This window comes from Sparus aurata, chromosome 23 (genome assembly GCF_900880675.1).
Source record: "Sparus aurata chromosome 23, fSpaAur1.1, whole genome shotgun sequence".
In the NCBI taxonomy this organism is placed as follows: domain Eukaryota; kingdom Metazoa; phylum Chordata; class Actinopteri; order Spariformes; family Sparidae; genus Sparus; species Sparus aurata.
Window position 1 is genome coordinate 30,367,030 of NC_044209.1, and position 10,721 is coordinate 30,377,750.

The 10,721-nt window shown below is 45.4% G+C and overlaps 1 protein-coding gene and 1 long non-coding RNA gene across 3 annotated transcripts in view; both read right to left on the minus strand.

Moving 5' to 3' along the window:
* Positions 1–10,721, minus strand: part of crhr1 (corticotropin releasing hormone receptor 1) — a 68,422-nt gene that overhangs the window by 53,719 nt on the left and 3,982 nt on the right. The gene's annotated exons all lie outside the window — the stretch shown is intronic.
* On the minus strand, positions 8,791–10,721 carry LOC115575557 (uncharacterized). Of its 2 annotated transcripts, XR_003982689.1 has the most exons (3): positions 10,643–10,721; positions 9,986–10,257; positions 8,791–9,657 (listed from the first exon to the last, which is right to left on the minus strand). It is a non-coding gene; the product is annotated as an uncharacterized LOC115575557 (long non-coding RNA). The 2 variants fall into 2 exon arrangements; XR_003982688.1 differs by having other exon boundaries at positions 9,986–10,707.

Sequence of the window (10,721 nt, forward strand, 5' to 3'; positions counted from 1 at the left end):
GTCTCAGTGGAGTGATTGGCTCTAAAGCCAAATTGCATGGGGTGTAGTGTAAAAGGACTACTGTTAAGATGCTCAGTCAATTCCTCAGCCACACATTTTTCAGAGATCTTAGACATGACTGGTAAAATACTAATAGGCCTATAGTTATTTACATCAGTTGTGTCCCCTGATTTATAGAGTTGCACAACAATGGCTGACTTCCAGTCCTTTGGGAATTTTCCCTCCTTAAAGGATGTGTTAATGATTTTAGTAACTGGCCCTGTGAGAGAGGCAGCATGTTTCTTTAAAAACATAGAATCCAGTCCAAATATGTCTTTTGATTTGGAATTGTTAATAGAAGTAATTATGGACTTAACTTTGGATTCAGAAATCTCTGTCAGAGTGAAGACTGGCTGTGTAATATCAATTGGTGATGAGTATAGTGGACCACTTTTGGGACTATGTACAGTCTCACAGAATTAACAAAATGGCTATTAAAAACAGTCACTATTTCTGATGGAGATCAAGGACAATGGAACCCTGTATAAGGGTTCCATTGTCCTTGATCTCCATCTGCTTTGTTACTTTATTATGTCCTTTCCCTGTTAGTTTGTGTAGACAGTCACAGATTTGTTTATGATTTCCCTTAGCGTCATGTATGAAATCAACAAAGAAGTTAGATTTAGCTGCTCTGATTTTCTTTATTACTTTGTTTTTTATGGACACAAATATATGCTTGTCAGTCAGTGACTTGGACTTAAGAGAGTGTTTCAGGGCATCATCTCTCTCCTTCATTAATTTCCTTATATCACTGGAAATCCAGGGGCGGGTGTATCTATTATTCCCTTTAAATTTGCCTTTCTTGAGGAATCGTTTTGTTATGTTTTGGATTGTGGACATGAGGACATTTGTATCAGTATCCACATCTGCACCAGCTATGATTTGGTTCCAGTTAATATTTTTAATTTCCCTGTCAAAATCATCAGTATCACGCTTGGGTATTCTTAATTGGCTAGATTTGGTGTGGGTTTCAAGTGGAAGCGAGAATTAATGAGCTTTCTGGCTATAAGAGTAAGGTTATGGTCAGACAGACCAGTGACCATATTGAAGGATTTTGTCATCCCTTCAGGTTTGTTGGTGAATCTTAAGTCAATTTGAGTGTTAGAGGATGAGATTATTCTTATGGGCCCTTTAATTTGTTGTGTGCGATCACATTTATTTGAGATCCATTGCAGTGCCTTACTGGTGCCTTTGTCCTCCCAATTAACATTGAAGTCACCCATTATTAGTATTTCCTGCCCTGAGCTGCATTCCTTTAGTACAGTTTCAAGTTTGTCAAAGAAATAGTTTTTGCAGTTGGAGGTCTTTACACTCCAATGAGAGTGAAGGACATCTGTGGTGATAGACCAATGTTAAGACAAATATGCTCAAGCTCATTCTCAACTGAGCATTGAACCTGCCAACACACAGTGAAAGATTTACCGCAGGCCGGCTGTTCAGTGGAGGTCGGCTATACTGTAGGAGAGGTGGTGGGGTTTGACAGCGTCAAATCGCCGTCTCTTATTAACAGTGCGGTGGTGATTTTTCTGGATGAAATGCATAAAGTGGAGCAGGTGACAGGTTCACCCCAGTGTATCAGCTAGTGAATCCATCTAAAAAGATCACCATTTCAAACGCCCCGCCATTCATTAAAAATGATGATCTGTGCAAAGCTCTGACCAGGGGCCTCATTTATAAAACTGTGCGTAGGATTGACGTCAAAAGGTTGCGTACGCACGAAACACAGAAAGTGCGTAAGCACAAAAATCTCCTGATTTGTAAAACCGTGCGCGTGCACGTCCTACGCCGATTTCCCTTTATAAATCACAATCCACTCTGAATGTGGCGCACCTGTGTGCGGGTCATACCACTGCCATAGTCGCCTATGAATATTAAGAGAAATGCCCCTAATTAATATTCTTTCATTACTGAAAGCATGCCGAAAGCAGAGAGAAAGGCGAAGAAGCGCAGTTCCACTCAGTGTGCGGTGGAAGTTCTTGTCGGGGAGGTGGAGAAGAGGAAGGCTGTATTATTTGGTGGACCCAGTGTTTGGTCGGGTCACACAGGCAGAGCGTCTGTGTGACGGGCGGGGGAACGGGCCAACTGGAGCTCACCCCGCTGGATGAAAAACTGGCGGGGATCATCAGGGAATCCCTCCTGAGCGACGTGGTGACGGAGGTGGAGGGGGACACCGGTGCCGGCCCAGCAACAACATGAGTGCAGTTAGTGGCACCGATTACATTTGGGAAACTGGACATTGCTGCAAATTGCGCATTTTTATTTGCCTGTTCACCCACCGTATAAGGAAACTTTATGTACTGCTGCGACAAACCAATTATACATCCTAACACGTCTGGCATAACATGGCTAAAGGTTGGCTGGGATATCCCTGACCTGTCAGCCAATTCCCTCTGGTATGTGCCGGTTGAAACCCGAGTGTTGTGAGCACTTGAATTGGGACTGGCACGGCGTGGTTTCTGCGGTTGCTGCTCTCTAACGCTGGGCTCATCAGCCACTCATCACTGTTGGCCAGTGGATCTTGCTGGTCAAAATGGTCTATATGATATAGGATATTAATATATTCAACTGCATTCATATCAGTGTAAATGTAATTTGCTCTATTGTTGTCTTATTATTGTTCTAAATCATATGTTTCCCGTGTGCATTCCAGGGAGTGTGTTTGTTTATTCATTGCAGAAATAGTTTTTTTAAATACATTTTCACACAGTTTCTCCCGTTTCTTTCTTCTGCCATCAGTGGCGCAGTTTCTCCTTAGCCCAGTTGTGTGCGTACGCATGGGTCAGAGTTTGCGTGGAGGACCGCACATTTTCCCGTCAAGTTCTCTTTTTATATATCCCACGGTGTGCGTAGAGAGTGGTGTACGCCTTCTTTTGTGCGTACGCAACGTTTATAAATGAGGCCCCAGGTATGGACAAATAGTGTCCCCCATAAAAATGGTGCTGTTGGGATGTAAGTCTCCAAAACTGAAACATTTGTTCTGTCACAGAACAAGTTTATATGATCCCCAAAGTCACCTCAACCTGACACTCAATTTTAAGATTGATGGTTTCAACTGCATTGTCTTCGTCTCTTCTGATACAATGAGATGTTTTGGTTGTGGGGCCGAGGGGCATCTCATCCGAGCTTGTCCCGAGGCCAGGAAAGAGAATGTCGGAGCTTTTAGCGCGGGGTGGCCGGGCTGGAGGACGCCGGTGTCTCGGGCTCGGGGCAAGCGGCGGAGGACCCAGGTGCCTCTGGCTCGGGGCGGCCGGCGGAGGACCCAGGTGCCTCTGGCTCGGGGCGAGCGGCGGAGGACCCAGGTGCCTCTGGCTCGGGGCGGCCGGCGGAGGACCCAGGTTGCCTCGGGAACGGGGCGGCCGGCGGAGGACCCAGGTGCCTCGGGATCGGGGCGGCCGGCGGAGGACCCAGGTGCCTCGGGATCAGATACGGTTGTGAATGGACATGGTAACAGTTCAATGGAAAATACAATAAACGGGGGAAAACAGGAAACGCAGTGAACAATAACAATGATAACTTGGTGAATGAAGTGTTAAAGGGATAGTTCAACATTTTTGAAAATTGGCCCATTGCCATGATCCCTCTAGTCATAGCAGTAGACTCGTTACCTTTAATTGTCAATCCAAGCTGCTTCAGATCGGCGGTGCCCAACACTCCTGTAGAAGTGGTCGAGAAAATGTTTGTGTGCTCTGACCACTTTTTACCAGAGGACTATGGGAAGCCACACAGAGGAATGCCTGGAGTGTACTTGAGCAATACTGCCATACCATCCGTCAACATTACAGAGAAAGCAGACGTGGTAAGTTCCTGGCTTTTCAGCAGCCTCAGCCTCTCTTCTCGCTCTCTCTTCTTCCAAAACCTGCAGCTCTTCTTCTGTGTGTTCTGGCTCAAATAAATACGGGTGTGGGTCTTGGTTGGTTAAAAAGTCGTCCTCATTGTCCATCACAAAGTCTGCCATGATCACACTTCGCTTCTTCACAAGTTTTGTTGACGGAAGTATCTGCAGTAAACATGCACTTTTGAAATCACTCCGCCGAGCAGCCGTGTCTGGAGTGTAAAGTCCGACTTTACCTCTAAAACAACTCCGTCTTGTAACGTTCCGTTATTATCTCATAGCGTGGTGAATGTGCAGGTCACAACTTGTCCACCACAGCGTTTTGGAGTTTTTTGGTTGTGTATTTTAGTTTGATGAGGGAAACCAAGAAATTCCATTAGCCTCCGTAGCGTAGCTGCGCCGCTCGGTACTCGGCCCTGCCAATCTAAAAGCAGCTTGGACCGACAATTAAAGGTAACGAACCTACTGCTATGACTAGAGGGATCATGGCAATGGGCCAATTTTCAAAAATGTTGAACTATCCCTTTAATGGAAGATGTGTTTGATGAACGTGTCTCTGCATAAACAAGAGTAAAAGAAAGAAATCAGCTGTTAAAGGACAGGGGGGAGGTAAAACCAGGAAGACTCTGCAGAGCCTCTCTGATGAGGAAGAGGAGGCTGAGCTGACTGTTTCTCAGGATGATTCCCCAACTTACCTCAAGTTGGGGAATCATCTGATTCCCTGTTGTCAGCTGACCTAACTCTGGATGAGCTTTATGTGGCCCTCATGAGCCTGGCTAATGGCAAGGCTCCAGGTATCGATGGGATCCCAGTCGACTTTTATAAAGTTGTCTGGCCAGTGGTGGGTGAGGACATGTTGGAGGTGTTCCGGGAGAGTTTCAGGATTGGACTTTTACCTCAGAGCTGTAGAAGGGCTGTGATCACTTTGCTCCCAAAGAAAGGAGACCTCCAGGTCCTGAAGAACTAGAGGCAAGTCTCTTTACTCTGCCGGGATTACAAGGTCCTGTCGAAGGCTCTGGCTTTGAGGCTCAGGGAAGTGATGGCTGAAGTAGTTTATGTTGATCAGACCTACTGTGTGCCTGGCAGGTTAATTAGTGATAACATCACTTTAACTCGGCATGTTTTGGACGTCGCCCCCTGTTCTGATGACCTGTTCCCCTCCCTCATCATTTGCCCCAGTTCAGACCAACAGTGTGAGGTGAGTCTGAAGGAAGCCAAGGGCAAGGCACTGTCAGCTCTGATGATGAAGTGTCTAAACAGACAGAAACTGCAGCACCAGTCCCAGCTAACATGGAGAGCTCACCTGGCCTTGGGCGAGGAGGTCCGGCCTGAATGGAGGAGTCTCTACAAACCTCCACTCTCCAAGAGGGTGGCAGACCTCCAGTGGAGACTCCTGTATGGGATTTTAGCTGTAAATGCCTTTATATCTATCCTGAACTCTGCTGTACCAAACACCTGTCCTTTTTGTGCGGCAGTAGAAACTGTATTTCACTGTTTTTCAGAGAGTCCTCGTCTTATTCCTTTCTTCTCCATGTTGGACTGTTTGTTCAGGAAGGCAGGAGAGGTTTTTTTCTCTCAGAACCTTTTGATATAAAAAGACTCAAAAGGACAAATGCCAAATGATGAACTTTATTCCGGGTCAATCATAGATGGCTGTGTACGTGAGTAGGAAGAGGAAGGTGGAGGACAGTGTAGACTCTGACATTGTTCTGTTGCTGAGCAGAATGATAAAAGCGAGGATTTGAATTGATTTGAATTATTACAGAGTAATGCAGGATCTGGAGCATTTCACAATGACATGGACTCATGGTGGTGTACTGTGCTCCGTCCAGAAGAATGAACTCTTGTTCTCAGATCCGCTGGTCTGATCTATTTGTTTTTCGTTTCGTTTCGTTTCGTTTTTCTTTTCCGATTTTTCCATGAGGGTTGCGGGATGTTGCTGCTTTTTATCCCCCTGAGGGGTCGCGGGACTTACTGGGGCCAAATCCAGTTCTACTCTATTTGTTTCAGATTTTATTCTATTTCATTTTTTCTGATGTGAACTGATATGACTCACACAGAATTTATAGAGATGTGTTGAAAAATCTAAAATCTCTCTCTCTCTCTCCCCCCCTCCCTCTCTCTTTCTCTCTCTCTCTCTCTGAGTGAATGACGGAGTGAGTGTGCTGAGCGTTGTGAGAACGGCTGTATTGAGTTGTTTCTATCTATTTCTAATCTTTTTTCTGTCTTTGTTTCTTTAATATATGGTTTAGTGTAGTCTTGTTGCTAAGTGTTGGTGTGTGCGGCAGGGGTGCTCGCTGTCAGGGATGTTGTATTCTCTGGCCATCGAACCCCTGCTGCATAAACTCAAACAAAGGTTAACTGGAGTGGTTTTCCCTGGTTGTCCTGCAGCCATAAAGCTGTCGGCATATGCTGATGATACACAGAAGGACATATGTGTTTTAGAGGAGAATGTGGGGCTTTTTAACAGACTGCCTTCAGCTAAAGTAAACTGGAAAAAAAGTGAAGCTGTGTCAGTGAAAAAAGACTCTCTGAGTGAGTTGGTTTTAACGGAAGGGTTGTGTTGGAAGAACAGGGAGGGGGTCCTGGAGTCCTTACAGGACAGACTGAAGAGGTGGAGGTGGCCCCTGCCGAGCTTGTCATTCAGAGGACGAACACTAATCATAAATAGTCTGGTGTCCTCCTTTTTATGGCACCGGCTGGCTTGTGTCGAACCCCCCTCGAATCTGCTCTCAGAGATCCAGAAGGTCCTGGTGGACTTCTTCTGGGATAGACTGCACTGGCTTCCACAGGCTCTTCTGTTCCTTCCTAAAGAGGAGGGAGGACAGGGAATGGTGCACCTGGCCAGCAGGGGCGCTGCTTTCAGGCTCCAGTTCATTCAAAGACTACTGTATGGACCAAAGGACCTGGTGTGGAGGCCTCTGGCTCAGCTGGTCCTGCAGCGTGTCGGTGGTCTGGGATTACAAGACTCTGTGTTCTTAATGGATTTTAAGACTGTGAGGTTTCACACCCTGCCTGGTTTTTATCGTGGACTTTTCACCGTGTGGAGGCTGCTGCAGAAACAGAGACCTCAACGCGACTCTCTGTTCTGGCTGCTGCAGGAGCCGCTGGTCCACGGAGGATGCCTGAGCGCCCCCTGCTGGGCGGGAGCAGCAGTCACAGAGGCTTTCAGCAGAGCAGGGATTTTAACTCTGGGCGACATGATCACCTTCACTGGACCTGATCTACAGAACGCAGCGGACCTGGCAGCTGGTCTGGGGGGAAGGTCAGCAAGGATCGTGGGCAGGCTGCTGGACCACTGGAGGAGCTGTCTGACGGAACATGAGCACCTCCTGCTGATGGACTACAGCGGTGGTGTGACCGTCCCCCGCCCCGACGACCTTTCCCCCCCTCAGTGTCCGTCCCTGTTGGACAGACGGTCAGAGCTCAGGCAGATGGTGTGAGGTGAACCTGCAGGAGGCCAAAGGTAAAGCTGTGTCTGTTCTGATGGTGGAGTGTTTGAACAAACAGAGGATACAGCACCCTGGAGAGCTCACCTGGGCTCAGGTGAAGAAGTCTGGACGCAGTGGAGGAGCCTGTACAAACCTCCACTCACAAAGAGGGTGGCTGACCTGCAGTGGAGGCTGATCCACGGGATTTTAGCAGTTAATGCCTTCATCTCCATCCTGAACCCTGCTGTCTATGACAAATGTCCCTTCTGTGGTGCCGTAGAGACAGTGTTCCACTGCTTCTCAGAGTGTCCTCGCCTCGACCCTTTTTTCAGTCTGCTGGGCAGACTGTTCAGGAAGGCAGGAGAGGTCTTCTCCCTGCAAACATTCATCCTGGGCTTCAGGTACACGAAGACTGCCCAACATAAGTGTCAGCTGTTGAACTTTATTCTGGGACAGTCAAAGATGGCGGTGTACGTCAGTAGAAAGAGGAAGGTAGAGGACGGTGTGGACACTGATGTTGTTTTATTGTTCAGCAGGATGGTCAAAGGCAGAGTCATGATCGACTTTAAATACTACAAAGACATGCAGGACTTGGATCAGTTCAGGTTGATCTGGACTCATGGACTCATTCTGTGTGGTGTTCATGAACATCAGCTCACATTTTCAGATCAGTTGATCTGATCTGTTTGTGTTTTTATTATTTATTTTAGTTTTAATCAAATGATGTAACCTGATTTTTAAATAGATTTCAATGAAGTAATCTTTTAAAAATTAAAAAAAATCTCCTCCCCTCTCCCTCTCTCTCTCAGGTGCCTATATTACAGTTTTTCTCCTTTGGTTTGGCTCATTTCTTGAAACAGAAATTACATTCTCAAAACTCTAAGATCATTTGGCAAAACAGTCTTACAGTTCAGCACAACACCATAGTTCACTTGCAAAAGCTCACATCTCTCCCAAAACTGTTCACTCATGCATCAAAACTAAATTGCTTTCCCATATAAATAGTCAGTGCCACCAAAAGGAAAAAGATCCTTCTAAATTGCTTTGGCTCATTTCTCGAATCAGACCGGACGTTCACAACACTCTTGAGGCTTTTGCCAAAACAACTTGGATGGTTCAGCACAACACCATGGTTCACCTGCAAAAGCACATATCTCTCCCTAAACAGTTCACTCATGTGTCAAAACTAAATTCCTTTCTCATATAAATATCAGTGCCCCCAAAATGCATTGTCCCTTTGGCACTTTGTGAGCACTGCAAGTCAAAATGTTTAGATGTTTTGTCACTATGGCAGAGGACCATTGAAATATCCCTCATGTCCACGTCTCAGTCTCAGCTCAGTCCTTCATTGACAATGGTTACTGTACTAGTTTTGTTTTGTCTAGCTAACAGAATACAATTGTGTAGAAAACTGAAAAAGAAAAAAGGATTTTATGGTAAGAGTACCCTCCAAGGTTTGACATCACACATTGCACTCATACTGCAAAGGAAATTATAACCATTTTTATTCACACACAAAGTATATATACTTCCATACATCAGAGTTAAAAGAAAATGTATACAACACAATATACTGTAATATAAACACAGCCTACAGTGCTGTAAATAAAGCTGGAGATTCAAAACTAACATTTCTTCACGGGTCGCTGTCCTCACCCTCCAGGCCATCCACACACTGCTGTCTGTCTGATCTCCTGTAATATCATCACACACAGCATCCATTGCATGGAGCAGGGACCTCTGATTTTGAGCCTGATGCTCGTACACTCTCCACCTCAAAGTGGAGAAAAACTCCTCAATAGGATTGAGGAAAGGAGAGTGAGGTGGTAGGAACACCATGACCATCCTTGGAAGAGTAGTGAACCAGGCCCTGATGAGCGGGCCACGGAAGAAATTCACATTGTCCCACACAATTACATACTTTGGTAGGTGAGGCCCTACGAGGCCTCTCTCATTTTCAGGGATCAAATCAGAATGAAGGCGGTCAAAGAAGATGAGGAGATTCTGTGTATTGTATGGGCCAAGACTGGGGATGTGAGTGGCCACACCATTCTCAGAAATGGCAGGACACCTAGTTATATTGCCCCCACGCTGGCCTGGGACATCCACCGTGGCCCGGTGGCCAATAATATTACCTGGCCAGGTTGAAGCCATCTTCATCCACAAACACGAGGATGTGAGGGGTCTCGTTTCCTTCCAATGCCATTATTCTCTACAATAGAGTAAGAGAACATTACATAGGAATGTTCTATGTTCTCCTCCACAAGTTCAGTATACTACTGGCCACGACTCCAGTGGTTCCTAACCTGGAGTACATGTGGGGACGGGCCTACGCAGAGGTACTGCAGAGGGTATCTGAGAGAAAGGGGAGGGGGAAATCATCAATAACTAGACATACTGAAATGTTACAGTAAAACCCACATGAGATAGATAGATCTGCTTGGGAGGCACTAATTGCAGCTCCTTGACCTGTTTTCTTACCGTATGTTATATTCTTCAAAATAAGGTTTATAATGATAAGCTGCAGTTTTTTGTTGCAGTTTTTAGGCAAAATGTTGAAGTCAGATAAAGCAAACACTTGGATTCAGACATCAGGTAAAGAGAGTACTGAAGCCAAAAAAGTTTGGGACCACTGCTTAATTGTAAAAAGGTTATGATGATAGACAACCAGTAACTGACTTACATGTACATACTGGTACCGCAACTCTTTCACTCTATCAGAGTTCCTCTCAAATGGTACCCTGTAAAGTTTCTTCATGGTCATCTGATGCTTGTTCAATATCTGGTCTATTGTGGAGATGCTTATAGAGTTGACATTTTGGAATATGGCATTGTCTTCTACGTCTAGTGCGGATCTGCACTGCAAATAATGCCATCACACTGAGACAGATGTCTTGTTGTTGTTGGTCATTGAGAAGTTTTCCTCTGCCACCCGTGCGAGGTTGTCTTCCAATCCTAGACATACAATTCAAAGGACGACACTGTATTACCATTCGTAATGTGTGCTTTATATATTTCTTACAGAATTAGTTACTTATGTAATTGTCTTGTTGTTTTACTTACAGTAACTTTACCACAATTCTAATGCATCACTGCACAGTGACTGTAATACTACTGTAAACTGCATCATCAATAATCCGATAAAAATTAATAATAATAATTTTCTCCAATATTTTTCTTGTCATTTTTAGTGTCATAACATCCCATTAAGCGAAGACTGCTGTAGGCCTATAAAACACACACACACACACACACACACACACACACACACACACACATAATGAGTAAATAAATACATCTCTTGCTTTACGCACAGTGTCCTGTCCTATTGAGTACGTACCTGTTTTCCCTGCCAAAGGTTTGGATGATGGAGACTGTAGCGGGGCACATTAGGCTGCACTCGGCGAGCTGGCTCCACC